At 44.3% G+C, this 20,036-nt stretch overlaps 1 protein-coding gene across 1 annotated transcript in view; it reads left to right on the top strand.

Annotated features, from left to right (window-relative positions):
- Positions 1 to 20,036, top strand: part of LOC120022370 (microtubule-actin cross-linking factor 1-like) — a 273,215-nt gene that overhangs the window by 63,070 nt on the left and 190,109 nt on the right. The window lies entirely within an intron of this gene.

The following is a 20,036-nucleotide window of genomic DNA, read 5'->3' as shown; positions in this document are numbered from 1 at the left end:
GTTTGTGTTTTGGTCATGGGTTGTTACAATCTTGTTTTGTCATGAGAATAATATTGATGCTTGTCTTTGTACTCCATTTTGTGTGTGTGGAGTAAAGTATATTTAAATGAATTGTGTTGTTTGGATGGCGTTACAAGTGGATCCACCTGTGAGATTGGGTGGGACAGCTTGGAGGTGAATGTGTGCATGTGTAACAGTATAGCTTCCGTCCCTCTCCTCGCCCCTACCTGGGCTCGAACCAGGGACCCTCTGCACACATCAACAACTGCCTCCCACGAAGCATCGTTACCCATCGCTCCACAAATGCCGCGGCCCTTGCGGAGCAAGGGGAACAACTGCTTCAAGGTCTCAGAGCGAGTGACGTCACCGATTTGAAACGCTATTAGCACGCACCACCGCTAACTAGCTAGCCATTTCACATCGGTTACACATGGATTGCATCTGTGAAGTGCACAGCAGGTATGCAAACGGTCTTGTGTGTTTGCCTGGTAGTCTCAGTGTGGTTTTGACTTGTTGTCCTGTAATCCGCTAACCCTGATTTAGCTTAATCTATCCCTCTCAATACACCGGACAGACAAACGCTATTACACAAGCCTACTCGCACACACATGTGCGCATTAACACACACATTCGCAAATACACACACGTTCCTCACAGCGTTACTGACTCCGATGCCTCACTCCATATAAGGCCAGTCCGCATTGGCCTTAAATAGACTGCATAATTCTGACAAGACTCCGTCTCCTCTCAAATTAGCTCCGAAATCTACTGACAATCTGGGTGAGTTCCATGACCATTTCGAGCCCACATTGTTGCGTCTGACGACAACTACAGAACCGCAATACCTCTTGTAAGACCGCACATATCCCTAAATCTCATTAAACACTCTGTCTCTTAAACTCAATAATGACTTCCCATCACCTGTTAATACCTCAATTCCTGGTACAGATAACACTACAGCTTAAAACCTGTGTAGGGCGACAAACTTGCTTTCCTCAGCTGCAAAGCTGATGTTACATGGAGTGTCAATAGCAAGGCTTTAATCTTATGTCAGGAGAGGACACTCAGCCATTGATTCTGCTACTTTTTGCAAACACTGATTCAGGGTCAGCTGTCCCTTAACCCAGTCTGAACCATAATTACTATGAGCTAAACAAATTGACAACAAACCCTGATCTTGGACCAGTTGTAGAGAACAAAATAACCACATCTGTGAGTAGTATCCAGTGTAGCCGCCATTGACTTTACCTGACCTGATTTTTAGAGCTCACTCTCCTTCTCTCTCTCGTGTGCCCCCCCCCCCCCCCCCCCCCCCCACACCGTGTTCTCTCAGTACAACACTAATGACCCGGTTATGACATGAAGTTGCTACAGGCTGATTTTTGAGGTCAGTCATTGGAGGCACAGACCGACACTGGCGCTCAGTGGAGGAACAGTCACACAGATGTGAGGGGCAAGATAAGACCTCTTCTCTGTATATCTGTGTCATGCCACCTGGGTGTGGCACTCCACGATAAGCTTTACTGGTAGACTTGGCCAACATAAACAAGGCTGCATGAGAGGGTAGCCCCACTAGCTACCCCCCTCAAAAGCTCATGAATGAGTCAGTAGGACTATAGTGCAGGGGTTCCCAAACTTTTTCACTCTGGGGGGGGGGTCCCCCTTCCAGCATTGGGGAACATCCCACGTCTATTTCTATAGGCACAGGCACTGTTCACACCCCTCAAAGTTTTGAGAATGACACAAATATTAATTTCCACAAAGTTTGCTGCTTCAGTGTCTTTAGATATTTTTGTCAGATGTTACTATGGAATACTGAAGTATAATTACAAGCATTTCATAAGTGTCAAAGGCTTCTTTTGACAATTACATGAAGTTGATGCAAAGAGTCAATATTTGCAGTGTTGACCCTTCTTTTTCAAGACCTCTGCAATCCGCCCTGGCATGCTGTCAATTAACTTCTGGGCCACATCCTGACTGATGGCAGCCCATTCTTGCATAATCAATGGTTGGAGTTTGTCAGAATTTGTGGGGTTTTGTTTGTCCACCCGCCTCTTGAGGATTGACCACAAGTTCTCAATGGGATTAAGGTCTGGGGAGTTTCTGGGCCATGGACCCAAAATATCGATGTTTTGTTCCCCGAGCCACTTAGTTATCACTTTTGCCTTATGGCAAGGTGCTCCATCATGCTGGAAAAGGCATTGTTCGTCACCAAACTGTTCCTGGATGGTTGGGAGAAGTTGCTCTCGGAGGATTGATGTGTTGGTACCATTCTTTATTCATGGCTGTGTTCTTGGGCAAAATTGTGAGTGAACCCACTCCCTTGGCTGAGAAGCAACCCCACACATGAATGGTCTCAGGATGCTTTACTGTTGGCATGACACAGGACTGATGGTAGCGCTCACCTTGTCTTCTCCGGACAATCTTTTTTCCGGATGCCCCAAACAATCGGAAAGGGGATTCATCAGAGAAAATGACTTTACCCCAGTCCTCAGCAGTCCAATCCCTGTACCTTTTGCAGGATATCAGTCTGTCCCTGATGTTTTTCCTGGAGAGAAGTGGCTTCTTTGCTGCCCTTCTTGACACCAGGCCAACCTCCAAAAGTCTTTGCCTCACTGTGCGTGCAGATGCACTCACACCTGCCTGCTGCCATTCCCGAGCAAGCTCCGTACTGGTGGTGCCCCGATCCCGCAGCTGAATCAACTGACGGTCCTGGCGCTTGCTGGACTTTCTTGGACGCCCTGAAGCCTTCACAACAATTGAACCTCTCCTTGAAGTTCTTGATCATCCGATAAATGGTTGATTTAGGTGCAATCTTACTGGCAGCAATATCCTTGCCTGTGAAGCCCTTTTTGTGCAAAGCGATGATGACGACACGTGTTTCCTTGCAGGTAACCATGGTTGACAGAGGAAGAACAATGATTCCAAGCACCACCCTCCTTTTGAAGCTTCCAGTCTGTTATTCGAACTCAATCAGCATGACAGAGTGATCTCCAGCCTTGTCCTCGTCAACACTCACACCTGTGTTAACGAGAGAATCACTGACATGATGTCAGCTGGTCCTTTTGTGGCAGGGCTGAAATGCATTGGAATTGTTTTTTGGGAATTCAGTTAACCTCTTGAGCCTATGGGGGGTGCTGTTTCGACTTAGCATAAATTCGTCTCCAAATTAAACTGCCTAGTACTCAATTCTTGCTCGTACAATATGCATATTATTGTTATTATTGGATAGAAAACACTCTCTAGTTTCTATAGCCGTTGGAATTATGTCTGAGTGGAACAGAACTCATTCTACAGCACTTTTCCTGACAGGGAGTGAGATTTCAGAAATCTTGGCCTCTGGTCCCAGGTCAGTTTTAATGTCCCTGTGAATGCTATGAGGATACAAACACTGCCTACGCCTTCCTCTAGATGTCAGTAAGTGGTGACAATTTGAATGGAGTCGATTGCGCAATCAGGGCCTGTATAAAAGGCCAAAGACCGGATGTACCGTTCTTTTGTTCCCTGCGCCTGACGCACGATGGACGTCGGACTGGCCTCTTTCCAAGCTTTGGTTTAGCCAGTAATATATCGCCGGTCATGTTTTTACTCGTTATAGGTGTTAAAAACATCATAAGGTAGTTAATTTAAACCGTTTTATAGCAATTTATATCCGTTTAGTGCGATTTTGAGGCAATTCTTTGTGACGCCCTTCCAAGATCTGGGCACTTTTCCTGTACATACCGAACGTTAGTGGCCATTTCGACGGGACAACAGGACATCTTTCGACCAAAAGACGATTAGACCGGAGAAAGGATACATTGCCCAAGATTCTGCTGGAAGAACAGCTCATAGTAAGAACTATTTATGATGATAAATCGTTGTTCTGTAGAAAAATGTTAAACGCATATTCCGCCATTTTTTTTTGTGTAGCTTCGCTTTGGCGGACCCTGTATTGCACAGTAAGGATAATTTTAGAAATGTAATTCAGCGATTGCATTAAGAACTAATTTGTCTTTCAATTGATATCCAACTTTTATTTTTTTAGTCAAGTTTATGAATAGCTTTTGATAAAAATAGGTGTCTTTCCAACATGGCGCCGGGCAGATTGCTTGAGTAGTTGGACACTATTTCCATTGTGTAAGCACGATTTGTGCCGCTAAATATGCACATTTTCGATCAAACTCTATATGGATTGTGTAATATGATGTTACAGGAGTGTCATCGGAAGAATTCTGAGAAGGTTAGTGAAAAAATTAATATATTTTGGTGATGATAACGCTATCGCTCTTTTAGCCTTGAATCAATGCTCGGGTAACGTTTGCACATGTGGTATGCTAATATAACGATTTATTGTGTTTTCGCTGTAAAACAATTAGAAAATCTGAAATATTGTCTGAATTCACAAGATCTGTGTCTTTCCATTGCTGTGCGCTGTATATTTTTAAGAAATGTTTTATGATGAGTAAATTGGTAATACACGTTGCTCTCTGTATTTATTCTAGTCGAGTTGTGATGGTGGGTGCAATTGTAAACTATGATTTCTACCTGAAATATGCACATTTTTCTAACAAAACCTATCCTATACAATAAATATGTTATCAGACTGTCATCTGATGAGGTTTTTTCTTGGTTAGTGGCTATCAATATCTTTATTTGGCCGAGTTGGTGATAGCTACTGGTGGAGAGAAAAAATGGTGGACAAAGAAAAATGGTGTCTTTTGCTAACGTGGTTACCTAATAGATTTACATATTGTGTCTTCCCTGTAAAACATTTTACAAATCAGAAATGATTGCTGGATTCACAAGAAGTGGATCTTTCATCTGGTGTCTTGGACTTGTGATTGAATGATATTTAGATGCTAGTATTTACTTGTGACGCTATGCTAGCTATGCTATTCAGCTTTTTTACTGGTGGGGGTGGTGGGGGGTGCTCCCGGATCCGGGTTTCTGAGGCGGTAAAAGTTAATTTGCATGGCAAAGAAGGACTTTGCAATTAATTGCAATTCATCTGATCACTCGTCATAACATTCTGGAGTATATGCAAATTGCCATCATACAAACTGAGGCAGCGGACTTTGTGAAAATGTATATTTGTGTCATTATCAAAACTTTTGGCCACGACTGTGTATATATATACTTTTTTTTCTATTGTATGTTTGTTTAACTGTATGTTTGTTTATTCCATGTGTAACTCTGTGTTGTTTGTGTTGCACTGCTTTGCTTTATCTTGGCCAGGTCACAGTTGTAAATGAGAACTTGTTCTCAACTAGCCTACCTGGTTCAATAAATATATATATTTGAAAAAAAAAATTAAACAGGTTTTGGGTTTAAATTAGGGTTAGGCATTAGGGTAAGCATTGTGGTTAGGGTCAGTTTTAAAATGTGATTTTATGACTGTGGCTATGCCAGCTAGTGACCACTGCAGAGCTGCCTACAGAACAAGATTCATGACGGGAAAAACGTTAACCTGCCAATTGGTAGCTTAGCTGGATAGATTCCCATTGATTCCCATTGCGTAACACTGGCAGTTCTTTCTCCTCTGTTTAACTCTCACTCTGACGACAAGATCTTACTGCTGCTTTGTGCATGACCCGGTTGGAACACTCCTCATTCGCCGTAACACCGTGCTTACTGTGGCTTCCTTTCTCTCTCTGCGCTCAATGATGATTCACTCCTATCTGTGTCTCGGTTTATAACTCTGGTCCTCCCTCTGCAGAGAGGGTGTAATTATGGGCCGTGTGTGTGCAGTGGCAAGATCTATTGTGTGAGCTATGTGGCAATGGCTTAAGATTGTGGGCGAGGGCGGAGGAGAAGAGATGGAAGGAGCGAGGGAGTAAAGTGGCTGGTGAAAAGAGAGAGACAAGGAAAAGGAGGAGCAGTGGGAGGAGAAGTTTAGTAGAGGAGACCATTTAGGGAAGGCATTAGATTTGTGGAGGACGAGAACTGTGTTGAGAACATTTGAAAGAGCTCGGGGAAAAGGAGGGATAGATGACGAGAGGAGGAGCAGTTGAAGGATGACGAGACAATGGAGTAAAGAGAGGGAAGAGGAAGTGTAAAAGAAGAGAAAGGATAGGCAGCCGTTGACACCTTGATCCTGTTCCCCCAGTCTCGCCACTCCGCCTCGCCTGGCGACGCGACATGGCGCAACGTGGTCCTTCGTGCTCCTTCGTGCTCCTTCCTAGCTGACTCAGTCAAACTGATCCTCACACACTCTGTTCTTCCCACGCTCTGTCACGCTCCTTTTTCACGTCTTCTCTCTCTCTCGTTCAACCCTCACCCAGTGTCATCGTCCTCCTTAGCCATTTTCCTCTTTTTTACAGTAGTTTCGCTTTCCAGTTCTTGTTCATTGAGTTCACACCATTGTGGTTCCTGTCAATGGGTTCTACTATAGTTCAATGTGGTCAGTTCAATATTGACATCTATTTACTTTACTGAACTTTCCGTTTGAGTTCATTTAAGTTTGGTTCATTGTGTCAATATGTTCTATTGTAGTTCAATATACACTACATGACCAAAGGTATGTGGACACCTGCTCGTCGAACATATCATTCCAAAATCATGGGCATTAATATGGAGTTGGTCCCTACTTTTGCTGCTATAACAGCCTCCACTCTTCTGGGAAGGCTTTCAACTAGATGTTGGAACATTGCTGCGGGGACTTGCTTCCATTCAGCCACAACAGCATTAGTGAGATCAGGCACTGATGTTGGGCGATTAGGCCTGGCTCGCAGTCGGTGTTTCAATTCATCTCAAAGGTGTTCGATGGGGTTGAGGTCAGGGTTCTGTGCAGGCCAGTCAATTTTTTCCACACCAAACTCGACAAACCATTTCTGAATGGGCCTCGCTTTGTGCACGGGGGCATTGCCATGCTGAAACAGGAAAGGGCCTTCCCCAAACTGTTGCCACAAAGTTGGAAGCACAGAATCGTCTAGAATGTCATTGTATGCTGTAGTGTTCAGATTTCCCTTCACTGGAACTAAGGGGCCTAGCCCGAACCATGAAAAACATCCCCAGACCATTATTCCTCCTCCACTAAACTTTACAGTTGGCACTATGCATTGAGGCAGGAAGCGTTCTCCTGGCATCCGCAAAACCTAGATTTCTCCGTCGGACTGCCAGATGATGAAGCGTGATTCATCACTCCAGTGAGCTTTACACCACGATGCTTGGTGATCTTAGGCTCGTGTGCCTTACGAACAGTTCTTGTGTTGACGTTGGTTCCAGAGGCAGTTTGGAACTCGGTAGTGAGTGTTGCAATCGAGGACATACTATTTTTACCCGCTTCAGCACTCGGCGTTCCCGTTCTGTGAGCTTGTGTGGCCTACCACTTTGCGGCTGAGCTGTTGTTGCTCCTAGACGGTTCCACTTCACAATAACAGCACTTACACCATTCTACTACCAATGTTTGTCTATGGCGATTGCATGGCTGTGTACTCTATTTTCATATACCTGTCAGCAACAGGTGTGGCAGAAATGGCCAAATCCACTAGTTTGAAGGGGTGTCCACATACTTTTGTATATAAAAGTTACTTGTCGATGTGACTCAGCTCAAGTTAGTTTAAATCTATAGTTAAATGATCTTGTTTAATTTTAGCATTGTTCAGGGTAAGTCGATAGAACTCCCTTTTTCATTGTGGGTCGGTTTTGTTTACTTCTCTTCTGCTTGAGTCCAATGCCCAGTCAGTGTACAGAATGCAGTTTAGTGAAATGCAGTTTGGTGCAGCTGAATGCCGTCTGATTCAATGCGATCCTAAATCCTATTCACTTTGCTTTATTGACCTGAAGGCCATTGCTTTATCAATCTGACGACAATACATCATTCTGTCCATGCTGACACAGTTAGATAATGAACACATACATGCATACACATACACGCTAGGGCTGTGACGATATCGCAATATTTTTTCCATAGCAAACACAAAGCAGACATACAGTGCAAGTCTTTGGTCCTTTAGAAATCTTCTCTTCTTTAACTTGGAAAATACATGTGACTCTGGATAACAACATGTTTGTTTCCAACATTAGGGCTGTTTTTCAAAATACATTTGTTTTGTTTCCTTGCCACGATACTAACGAGTATCGGCCCTAGCACACATCCACACACACACACACACACACACACACACACATTCTCTCCACCGCTGAGTTACTGACAGATAATCATCTCAGAATTCCTGAATTAAAGACCCATTATGACCCATAAAACACCTTGTCAAACGTTGACCTGCTGTACAGTTACTGTATGTGTCACCTGTGGTAATGGTGATGCATATGAAGTGTGTCATAGAACAATGAACTGAAAGCGATCCAAGGGCGATATTGTTCAGCAATAACAATTCTCTTAAAGGACCATACCGACAACAATAACTTGGCTAGCTTTCAGTATGTTCCTGCTACAGACCTGTATCACTTTGTTTAGGTAGCTAAGCCTGCTTGGCACGCTTCTACCTTCTAGCCTGTATTCTGCTGCCTACATGGCCATGCTTCACAACTAATGATAAAGTAGGTTACTTACTAAATTGTGTTCGGAATTTAGGATAAGGGTCAAGGGTCGGTTTAGAGTGTAGTTAATTTAGTTACTGGTTACAAATGGCATTTGTGGTTTAAAAACCTACAATCTTTTTATTTTCTGGAGCTTCAAGAAAGGGACTAAGGAAGGAATGATGGGACACATTTGAACTATTTGAACAGGGCCTGGGTTTTAAATGAACTGGGCCTTATACACGAGGCACCAGACGGAACAAAAGAAATTGGAACAGTGATGGACTACCTTAACCTGTCCAATACGAAACACCGGTTTTCGTTTTCCGTTGCAAAGTGTTTTGCTACGCTGTGTCATTTTACCCAGTCGTAACACTGTGTTCCTGGCCTTGGGAAGGAAGGACGGGAGGGAGGGAAGCGTGTCTGTCCAGTTTCCTGTTTTCTTCCTGTTGCTCTGACTGCAGGCCCTGTGGCTCCTACATGCAGGGGTGAGCTCCACTCCACTTCCTGTTTCTAAGTGAACGGCAGCGTGCCAAACGTAGTGTTATCACAGTTTGATACCAGCCTAGTCACAATTTATAGGCTTTCAGATATAGGGAGGGATACCGACAGGAAGTGTGTGTAAGGGGGGAAAGAGAGGAGATAGAGAAAGCATGTGGATTAAGACCCTTTTCAAGTGATTTTTAGAGCAGGTGTGGTACATCAGCTCCCGAGTGGCGCAGCGGTCTAACGCACTGCATCTCAGTGCAAGAGCTGTCACTACAGACAGCCTGGTTCGAATCCAAGCTGTATCACAACCGGCCGTGATTGGGAGTCCCATAGGGCGGCGCAAAATTGGCCCAGCATCGGACGATTATTATAATAAAATTAAACTTTGATACGTTGGCGAGACCGAAATTGGAAAATAGGGATTTCTCTTAGTGTTTGCGTGTGAGTTTTACAGTATTGGTGTGACAGCATATCTGAGTGTGTGCTGCTTGAATATAGCAGGAATACAGTGTGTGTGTATGTGTGCGTCCTCTGTCCAGTTAATGAGTATACTGTATATCTGTTGGTGGTTGTGTGTTTGTCTATCCAGTGCATTTGTTTCGTGCAGGCTTGTATGTTTGCTTTGTGAGTGAGGCGGCAGAATCCGATCCCTCTCATTATCAGGCCATAGGATAGATAGAGGATGGAGGGGCCTCCTGTTTGTTTCTCTCCTCTTCCCCCAATCCCTTATCTCTCTCTCTACTCTCACCTCTCTCTCTACTCTTTCTCTCTTTCCACTCATCTCTTTTTTCCCCACTGGACCCAATCCCTTCTTTCCCTCCCCTCTCTCTCTCTCCTGTCTTTCCCTCGTCTATCACTCCTCACTCAGTTACGCTCCCTTATTTCCTTTCTCACACCCTCCCTCAAAGGTGCTTTGTTGACATGACAATGCCTTGTGGCCAATGAGGAGGAGGAGGCTGTGTACTGAGCCAGCAATCAATAGGAATCGTCGCCACTAATACAGACATTGGCACGAAAACGCTCAGGCACCATTAACACACTTGCCCTCTATCTCTGTACTCCTCTCTGTTTTTCCATAACGTCTATTTTTTTTGCTGGTCGGTCAGCAGCTCTCTTCCCTTCTCTTTCCCACACATTTATCTGATTCCCATGTCTTCCCATGTTAGGTCTTTGGTCTCTTTCTCTCTGTAGCCCCTGTCTTCAACTGTTCGTTTTCTTTCTCCACTTTCTCTCCCTCTACCATACTTCTCTTTCCTCTGCTCCCTCACTCCTGTCCTAAGTTGTTAGCTCTCTCCATACCAGCGGCGTTCTTCAAACAAAGCCCAGCCCCACCGGGTCCTCTAGCTCTCCAGCCAGTTCCGAACTAAACCCCTCAATGTGCCACAACAAGCTCCCAACAAGCTCCTCTACCTCTCCTTAACAAACCTGACTCAACGCGGTAATTAGCGAGCCGATTGATCATTTTCCGCATTACTGTGTGGGACAGAATCCCTTTATTCTTGATCCGCCTCTCCACTCCTCCTCCCTCTTTCTTTATCCTTCTCCCCTCCCAGACCACCCCGGCGCGGCAGTTCTTGTCTTCCGTTCCGTCACTTAGCCAATGGGATGTTCCGTCTCTTAGGGAAACTGCTTAGTGTTTTGGTGTGTGAAGATCGTGAAATGGACCGTGTGGCGGGATGGCGACACAGGGTCAACGGAGGTTGTAGGAGATCTCTCGGACACACACACACACACACACACACACACACACACACACACACACACACACAACTGCACATATTAATTGACACAATGGATACTAGTGGTCGACCGATTACGATTTTTCAACACCGATACCAATTATTGGAGGACCAAAAAAAGCAGATACCGATTAATCGGCCGATTAAAAAAAATAAATAATAATAATAATAATAATAATAAAAAAATATATATATATATATATTTGTAATAATGACAATTACAGCAATACTGAATGAACACTTTTATTTTAACTTAATATAATACATACACAAAATCAATTTAGTCTCAAATAAATAATGAAACATGTTCAATTAGGTTTAAATAATGCAAAAACAAAGTGTTGGAGAAGAAAGTAAAAGTGCAATATGTGCCATGTAAAAAAAGCTTCCTTGCTCAGAACATGAGAACATATGAAAGCTGGTGGTTCCTTTTAACATGAGTCTTCAATATTCCCAGTTAAGAAGTTTTAGGTTGTAGTTGTTATAGGAATTATCGAACTATTTCTCTCTCTACCATTTGTATTTCATATACCTTTGACTATTGGATGTTCTAATAGGTACTTTAGTATTGCCAGCATAATCTCAGGAGTTAATAGGCTTGAAGTCATAAACAGCGCTGTGCTTCAAGCATTGCAAAGAGCTGCTGGCATACGCAGGAAAGTGCTGTTTGAATGAATGCTTACGAGCCTGCTGCTGCCTACCACCGCTCAGACTGCTCTATCAATTCATAGACTTAATTATAGTAAACACACAAAAATACGAGCCTTAAGTCATTAAAATGGTCAAATTCGGAAACTATAATTTCGAAAACAAAACGTTTATTCTTTCATTGAAATACGGAACTGTTCCGTATTTTATCAAACGGTTGGCATCCATAAGTCTAAATATTGCTGTTACATTGCACAACCTTCAATGTTATGTCATAATTACGTAAAATTCTGGCAAATTAGTTCGCAACGAGCCAGGCGGCCCAAACTGTTGCATGTACCCTGACTCTGTGTGCAATGACCGCAAGAGAAGTGACACAATTTGCCTAGTTAATATTGCCTGCTAACATTAATTTATTTTAACTAAATATGCAGGTTTAAAAATATATACTTCTGTGTATTGATTTTAAGAAAAGCATTGATGTTTATGGTTAGGTAATTCGTGCAAAGATTGTGCTTTTTTCACAAATTATCTTTTGTTAAATCATCCCCCGTTTGGCGAAGTTGTCTGTCTTTGTTAGGAAGAAATGGTCTTCACACAGTTCGCAACGAGCCAGGCGGCCCAAACTGCTGCATATACCCTGACTCTGTTGCACAGAACGCAGGAGAAGTGACACAATTTCCCTAGTTAAAAGAAATTCATGTTAGCAGGCAATATAAACTAAATATTCAGGTTTAAAAATATATACATGTTTATTGATTTTAAGAAAGGCATTGATGTTTATGGTTAGGTACACATTGGTGCAACGACGGTCCTTTTTCGTGAATGCACTTGTTAAATCACCCGTTTGGCGAAGTAGGCTGTGATTCAATGATAAATTAACAGGCACCGCATCGATTATATGCAACGCAGGACAAGCTAGATAAACTAGTAATATCATCAACCATGTGTAGTTAACTAGTGATTATGTTAAGATTGATTGTTTTTTATAAGATAAGTTTAATGATAGCTAGCACCTTACCTTGGCTCCTTGCTGTACTCGCATAACAGGTAGTCAGCCTGCCACGCAGTCTCCTTGTGGAGTGCAATGTAATCAGCCATAATCGATTACCGATTGTTATGAAAACTTGAAATCGGCCCCAAATTAATCGGCAATTCCGATTAATCGGTCGACCTCTAATGGATACGCATCACACGCATGCAAATACAAATGTTCACCAATGTGCCCACATACAGTGTTTGATACAAGTCCACCTCTCACAAACACTTTTCTCACACACTGTAATTGAGACAGGGGAAGAAGGCTCATGTCTCCCAGTTAGATGGTCAGTCTTGGTAGTCCTTTCCCATCGCTCAGTGTTTTGCGTGACTGCGACTACACTGAGCTCACCCAATACAATGGCCTCCGCTCTCTGACTCTCACACACCATAACAAGGGCCTGAGATGAGCACTAGCTAGCTCGCTAATAATGCTAACTAACTCTGCAAATGCTCTGAATTCCATCCTTATCTGGGCCTATATGGCCTTACTTTGAAACACACACACACACACACACACACACACACACACACACACACACACACACACACACACAGGTGGTAAACAACGTAGGTGACCTTTGCTCTCATAAAACAAAAGTAAAACTCAGTCCCATGGTGGGGAGTCACTGAATCCTGGTAACTGTCCGTTTTGACCACTATTCCTCCTAGGGACAGTTTTTGCCACTAAACTCAATGGGTAAAATTATGACTTACTCAGGAAGAGCTGATCCCAAATCAGCCGTTAGTGAACGTTAACATGAGCGTCATTGTGTCATGGACACCCGTCTCTCAGCAGGCATTGTAGGAAACGCCCCTGAGGACCTGATAGGCCATAATTGCAACTTTTATGAGGTCAGGTCAAGTGCCTGACTAGAAAGGGCAGGGGCGGGGGCCTAATTGTAGAGTAACCATGGTGACCGGGAACAGCTGGGTTGAAATGAAAGCCCGTGTTGCCTCGGTTATCTCCAGTGTCACCCTGTATTTTTGTATACTCCACATTCCACTCCTCATTTTATTGCCTTGTTTTTTTTCTCGCCTTCGTCTTTTCCCATCCTCTGACCTAGTGTTTTCTCGCTCCCTCTTTTTTTCTTCTCACGGCCCTTAATTCTGTTTATTTCTCCCTCTCACACACCCCTTGTACCCTCTTAACCATCTCCTGCCCTCTGTAGTGGTCTGTGTCTCTCTCTCGCTCTGTCTCCCTCGCTCGGTCTCACCCTCTCTCTCTCGCGCCCCCCCACCTCCCCGCTCATTAACCTGTGATTAAGTAAGGGTTCTAAAACCAAAGGGGTTTGGATAAGGGGCCGAAAGCTCCGTCTTTCTCTGTTTCCTCCCCCCATTCCCACCGTCCATAGAGGCCTTCTTCTCTGTGCCGTCTCACGACGGTGACGGCCCTCTCCTCCCTCCTCTCCTCCCTCCCCCCTCCTTTCTGTCCCCAGTGACAGTGCTGCTGCAGTAGGCAGCAGTGGGATAGAGGTACTGCTGCTGTATTAGACCTGCTGAGGAAACGCACTGGGCCCGTCTCTGAGCCTGAGCTACAGTGCAGTGAAAAGGTATTAGCCCCCTTTTCAGATTTCTCTATTTTTGAATATTTTTGATACCGAATGTTATCAGATCTTTAACGAAAACCTGATATTATATAAAGGGAACCTGGGTGAACAAATAACGAAAAAAGTATACTTATTAAACAAGTTATGCAACACCAATGCCCCTGTGTAAAAAAGTAATTTCCCCCTTACACTCAGTAACTGGTTGTGCCACCTTTGGCTGCAATGACTCCAACCAAAGACTTCCTGTAAAGACTTCCTGCATGGCAAGTTATTGAGTGTAAGGGGGCAATTACTTTTTCACCCAGTACCATTGGGTGTTGCATACCTTTGTTTATGAAATAAATTAAATAAGTGTGTTGTATTATTTGTTCACTCAGGTTCTCTTTTATATAATACTATATTTAGTTGAAGATCTCCTAACGTTCAGTATCAAAATTATGCAAAAGTAGAGAAATGATTGGCCCCTTTCTATTTTTTTCACAGCACTGTATACCATTGCCTTGGGTGCCTCAGCTCCTCTGACTCAGTCACTGGTGTCAGTGTCACACACACACCAACACACACACACTAACAAGGACTGACACACACCACCATCACTACACCAACATGACCCTTGCCCTGAGGAGAGGAGGGAATCCTCTACCCATATTTTGAGACGGCGCCATAGGAATCAATGGGGGAGTGAGAGAGAGGTCGACAGGGGCAGCTTGGTTATATCCCAGGGTTGTTCAGTAGTCACGAAACAGAGTGAAATGGGGGGGAAAGAGTACTTACTACCTGTACTCGTCCAATATGAAACGCTTATTTTCCTTTCCCGTTGCAGAATGTTTGAAACCATTTTGCTGTGCCCTAATGAACACTTTTTACATTTGACATTTGAGTTATTTAGCAGACTCTTTAATCCAGAGTGACTCAGTTAAATCAAATTGTATTTGTCACGTGCGCCGAATACAACAGGTGTAGACCTTACAGTGAAATGCTTACTTACAAGCCCTTAACCAACAATGCAGTTTTAAGAAAAAATACACCCCCCCCCCCAAAAAAGTTACAAATAATTACAGCGCAGCAGTAAAATAGCGAGGCTATATACAGGGGGTACTGGTACAGAGTCAATGTGCGGGGGTACCGGTATTGAGGTATTATGTACATGTAGGTAAAGTTATTAAAGTGACTATGCAGAGATAATAACAGAGTAGCAACAGCGTAAAAGAGAGGGGGGGGGGCAATGCAAATAGTCTGGGTAGCCATTTGATTAGATGTTCAGGAAGGAGTGTTATAGCTTGGGAGTAGAAGCTCCGGTACCGCTTGCCGTGCGGTAGCACAGAGAACAGTCTATGACTGGGGTGGCTGGAGTCTTCCTCCGACACCGCCTGGTATAGAGGTCCTGGATGGCAGGAAGCTTGGCCCCAGTGATGTACTGGGCCGTACGCACTACCCTCTAGTGCCTTGCGGTCGGAGGCCAAGCAGTTGCCATACCAGGCAGTGATGCAACCCGTCAGAATGCTCTCGATGGTGCAGCCTTAGAACATTTTAAGATTCTGAGGACCCATGCCAAATCTTTTCAGTCTATGCATTCATCTTAAGATAGCTAGGTGAGACAACCACATCACAGTAGTAGTAAGTACACTGTGCTGAAATGGCAGAGTCTCTCCACTGGTGCCTGCCCAGGTACTTTTGACCTGTTTTGACAGGCACTGTCAGGCGGTGTACGGTCAACCTAATGGGGCATGTGGGTGCACTGTTGAGGTCTCTCCTATTTGGACACAGTTCTGTCAGATAGGCCCCCCTGTTATGACACTGTACACACTGTATTGACTTGGCCTCCTGAGGTCATCTAGTTAGTTGACAGGCAGCAGGGCAGTAGACCTGGTCCCGTTCATCAGGCACCGAATGGATGAAAACAGACACACGGGGAGAGGGACTTCTTGGGCTTGTCCAATGAGGTACCCGCTTTCACTTTCATTTGCAAAGTGTTTTAAAACGTAGGTGCCTTAATGAACATGACCTTAGTTTTCCCGCTGGCTTGACCTCGAGGTGAGGCCTATAATGGTCTACTGGGTTTCTTCATGAGATTATTTTGTTCCCTTTACTGAGCTGGATGAGCTGCAGGCCCTGGAGAGCACAGTCGAACTGCAGGGCTGTTTCCTGTAAACAAGGCTGTGTGTGTGTGTGTGTGTGTGTGTGTGACCCCTCTACCTTTCTGTCTCTGCCCTTGCTAAGAGATGTTTGTGTCACTCACCACCTCTCTCTCCCTCAGTCTCTCTGTGTCCTTGCCGAAGGTATCGATGTGTGTGACGTGAGCGTAGCTGTGTTCTCAATGTGAACGGGTCTACTTGTTGTCAGGGTCTGTGGTGCCTTGTTCTGTAGCCTGGTGACTCGACGGGTGTTCCTCACGCCAGTCTCACCTGGTTTATTAGCACTCTCTGTCTCGGTGTGTCTCTCTCGTGTCCGTCCCCATGCCCTTTCCTCCTCACTCATGGTGGCTGTGTCAGACAACAAAGCAGTCTATTCAGCGGCTTTTTACAGCTATACTCTCGTTTTGCATGAACAATGAATAGGAGAGTGTTCTCCGAGCATAATATTTCAGAAATTCATTTTGACATGACCTGAAATCCGTATCAAAGCCTTTCTCATACTCTCTGTAACCTCTTCCGCTTAACCAGGTAGACTTTGCCCTTAGTCACAATCACTGATCTAGGATCATATTACCCTCCCATAATCCTAACCTTAACCATTAGGGCCGCAAACCTCAACACTGAACTTAGATCAGTATTCCTAGGGGTACCACTCCTCTGATCTACTCCATCTATTCATTTGTCACCCCAGTGTACCCTCTTCAGCCCAACCCTGACTCCTGTGTGAGTTCCAACGACAGTCTATCGGCAGGCCCATATCTCCTGCTGTAATCTCTTAACAGCGCCTTCGTCTCCCTGGACGACCGGTGTAGGGGGCCTTTTACTACCCCTGTCAAAACGTGCTCCCTCGCTCATCCCACTCTGCGTGGTTGGTTCGTAAATGCCTCCCTGTTGCCTTGATTGCGGGCCGTGGATGTTGCAAGCACTATTCTCTATGCCACACAGAGTGTTCGGCGGACTCCCTTTTTGAAATGGGCCTATAGAAATTGAACGCTGTCACAAAAATTCCAAGACAATTCAAGTAATGACGCACACGACAATGTTATTGTCATGGAGGGTTTGTTTCCTCAACCGTAGGCTACGGTATCTCTCTCCGACATGTCAAAGATGGTATTAACACCACCCCCCCCCCCCCCCCCCTCGCCTTCATTAGCTCTGTGTGTGATTTAGCCATGCTCTAATGATGCAGACTTCCACTCTGTCTGGGAGTGCTTCTGCCTGGTTGACCCAGGGATTTTAACCTCTCACTGTCTGAAAAGAAGTGTGTTCTATTAGCAGCAGCCTGTGTGTTAGGCTCCAGACTCCATCACTATCTCTTTCTGTGTGTCTGCTGTTATAGAGTGACGCGTAGACCCATAGGTTTACCTAGTGACGCCATTTGGATTGGCTCCATGTTAGCTCTTTGTACCTTTTTTATAACTGATCCTGTTGCAGTTTGTGTTGTGTGGCTCGTAATGGCTACAGTTTACTGAGAAGAGGGAGAACTGAGATAAGAGCAAATGGGCCTAACTGCTGAATTTGTTTTCTGTCACTGTGGGTTTAGGCCTGTATACACTCTGTAAATAGAACCATGTTGCCCCCTAACTGTAGAATGTGGTATTACAGGGACCTTCTGTCAGTTGAATGAACCTGGAGAGAGAAATCGAGGCTTTGTGTAAATTAGCCTTAGTTTTTGTGCTACTCAATGTCCCTCCAGTGTCTAAAACATACTCCATTATTCTATGCCACAGGCTACACACTTACAATACACTATCCTACTGTACTAGTGGGATTCAACTGAACTCTGTAACCCTTGTTGTATCAAACTCTCTGGCCCCCCCACGCCATCAGATCCTGTTCTCCCCCTTTTTTCAGTTTTTCCTAACTTGCAAGCTGGCGTATTGAATAGAACAGTATGGAGCAGGGAAAGACTCTGGCTGGCTCCAGCTGGCTCAGATTCCTCTACAGGAAGTGTTTGTGCTTATAGCAGCAATGAAGGGGTCGCGGGTTCACTGTGCCACTGCGGAACTGTGGGGGCGCCCTGTGATGATGCGTCAGAGCCACACAGCTGGTGACTGGACTGGACACGAATAGAATGTATTCCATTAAGTATATACTTGTGCGCTCAATTTGAGTGCTCAGGATAAGTATACGGAATGGAACACGACCAGCTGTGTGGCCCATTAGTACATTGTTGCGATTTCTCTTTGAACCATATTGCTTCGGTTTGCCTCTGTGTGTCTCATATTGCTATTAGCCTACTGTATTTGGAGACTTGTATTTCAAGGGCTAGTTTGAGCCACAGTTATGCAGACAGCAGCACAGGAAGGAGGAAGGTGCAGGGAAAAAGCAGAGGATGAGACAGGTAGAAGATGGAGAGAGATGGAGGGATGCCAGCTGAGAGCATGGGTGAGCGGAAGGCAGACCGACAGAAACAGACGGACAGGGAAAGAGTGATTTAAAAAAAAAAAAAAATTCTCCGGCTGTACTGACAAGACATGCCAAGGCCAGCTAAATCATGTTCCTGCTGTTGCTGTCTCTCATCCTCTTCCTCCCTCTCATCCACCTCTTCCTCAGGCTGCCGTCATTATCATGTTTCCTGTGGGTTATTTTAAGATGGAAAAGGAAGACGACAATGAGAATAAAATATGGAGCATGGGGGAAATTTCTCCGAACCTCATAAGGTTTGAATAGATCAAATGTAGGCAAATAGTTTTTACTGCAGCGCTTAATGTAGCGTGTGTGTTTTGTATGTGCGTTTTGTATGTGCGTTTTGTATGTGCGTTTTGTATGTGCATACACAGTGTTCATGTGAGCACAGTCGGTCCCCATGTGCTTGTGCATGGCCTAGGGGTGTTTTTCAGTTAATGGATGGAGGCTTGTGTCGTGTGCGTGGTCTTGTATGTCAGGGTGACCTTGTTGGCAGACTCCCTATCCTACATGATGCTGCAGACTCGAGCAGTTGAACGGCCTATAGGGGGAGGGAGAGAGGGAACGAGACCGGGGAAAATAAAAGAATGGAAAGGAGGACAATGATTGAAGTAAAATATGGACTGTTAATGTTGGAATTGGAAGTGTGAACAGCAGGGACCTCCATGACTCTGGTCAGTGGTCACAATGAACAATTTATGTGTGTGCGGGGGGGGGGGGGGGGGTTCTCGTGTGAGATTCTGGTCTCTGTATGAAACGGGTCATTCACAACTAGGGTTGCGAAGGGTCGGCAACTTTCCGGAAATTTTCCATGGACTTGACCATGGCTTAAATTCATCAAAAAAAGTTAGCTTATAACAGTGAACCTTTTTTGTGGGATAAACTTAACGCAATTCTGTTTCTTGTGGCATATTTTGGTTAAACTATCCCCAATTCAATGGAATTGCAACCCTCTGCATGCACAGTGCATTCTTCCATCACATGTACAGCTGATTCTCAAGATCTTGCACGCTAATGAAATGCTATTGAGCCCATACTACTACACTGTCTGAGCCCAGGACTACATGCTTTCTGGAAAGTTTTGATTACAATACTGGGTGGGGTGAATACATTTTATATGACATACATGATTTATTTGTTAACTAGTAAATAGCAGCCTACCGCAAAGTGTGTTTAAATCATTTCTAACTTGTTAACAATTTCTGCTAGCTAGTTCTTTGCTACCGTGTGGGTTTTAGCTTGCTTGAGCTTGCTAACTGAGTGTTAATTCACCCATTTCCATACATGTTTAATTTTAAAACATGTATCTTACAAAGGAGTTGTTTAATCTAACTGCTTAACTATTTATCTGTACATACAATTTTATTTGTTGTTTTTTTACAAAAAATATCGAATCTTTACAGAAATGCCACGGGCACTATCTGATGTGTGGAGACATTTCACTGCAGTTAATGTAGAAGGAAAAGCTGTGTACATTTGCAAATACTGTGCCAAATCATATGTGACGAATGCAACAAAGATGCAGAATCATCTGGCCAAGTGCATAACGTTCCGTCAGCGCTCAC

This window comes from Salvelinus namaycush, chromosome 27 (assembly GCF_016432855.1).
Source record: "Salvelinus namaycush isolate Seneca chromosome 27, SaNama_1.0, whole genome shotgun sequence".
Classification (NCBI taxonomy): domain Eukaryota; kingdom Metazoa; phylum Chordata; class Actinopteri; order Salmoniformes; family Salmonidae; genus Salvelinus; species Salvelinus namaycush.
Note: the sequence above shows the minus strand (reverse complement) of the source record. Positions and strands in the feature narration are given on the sequence as shown.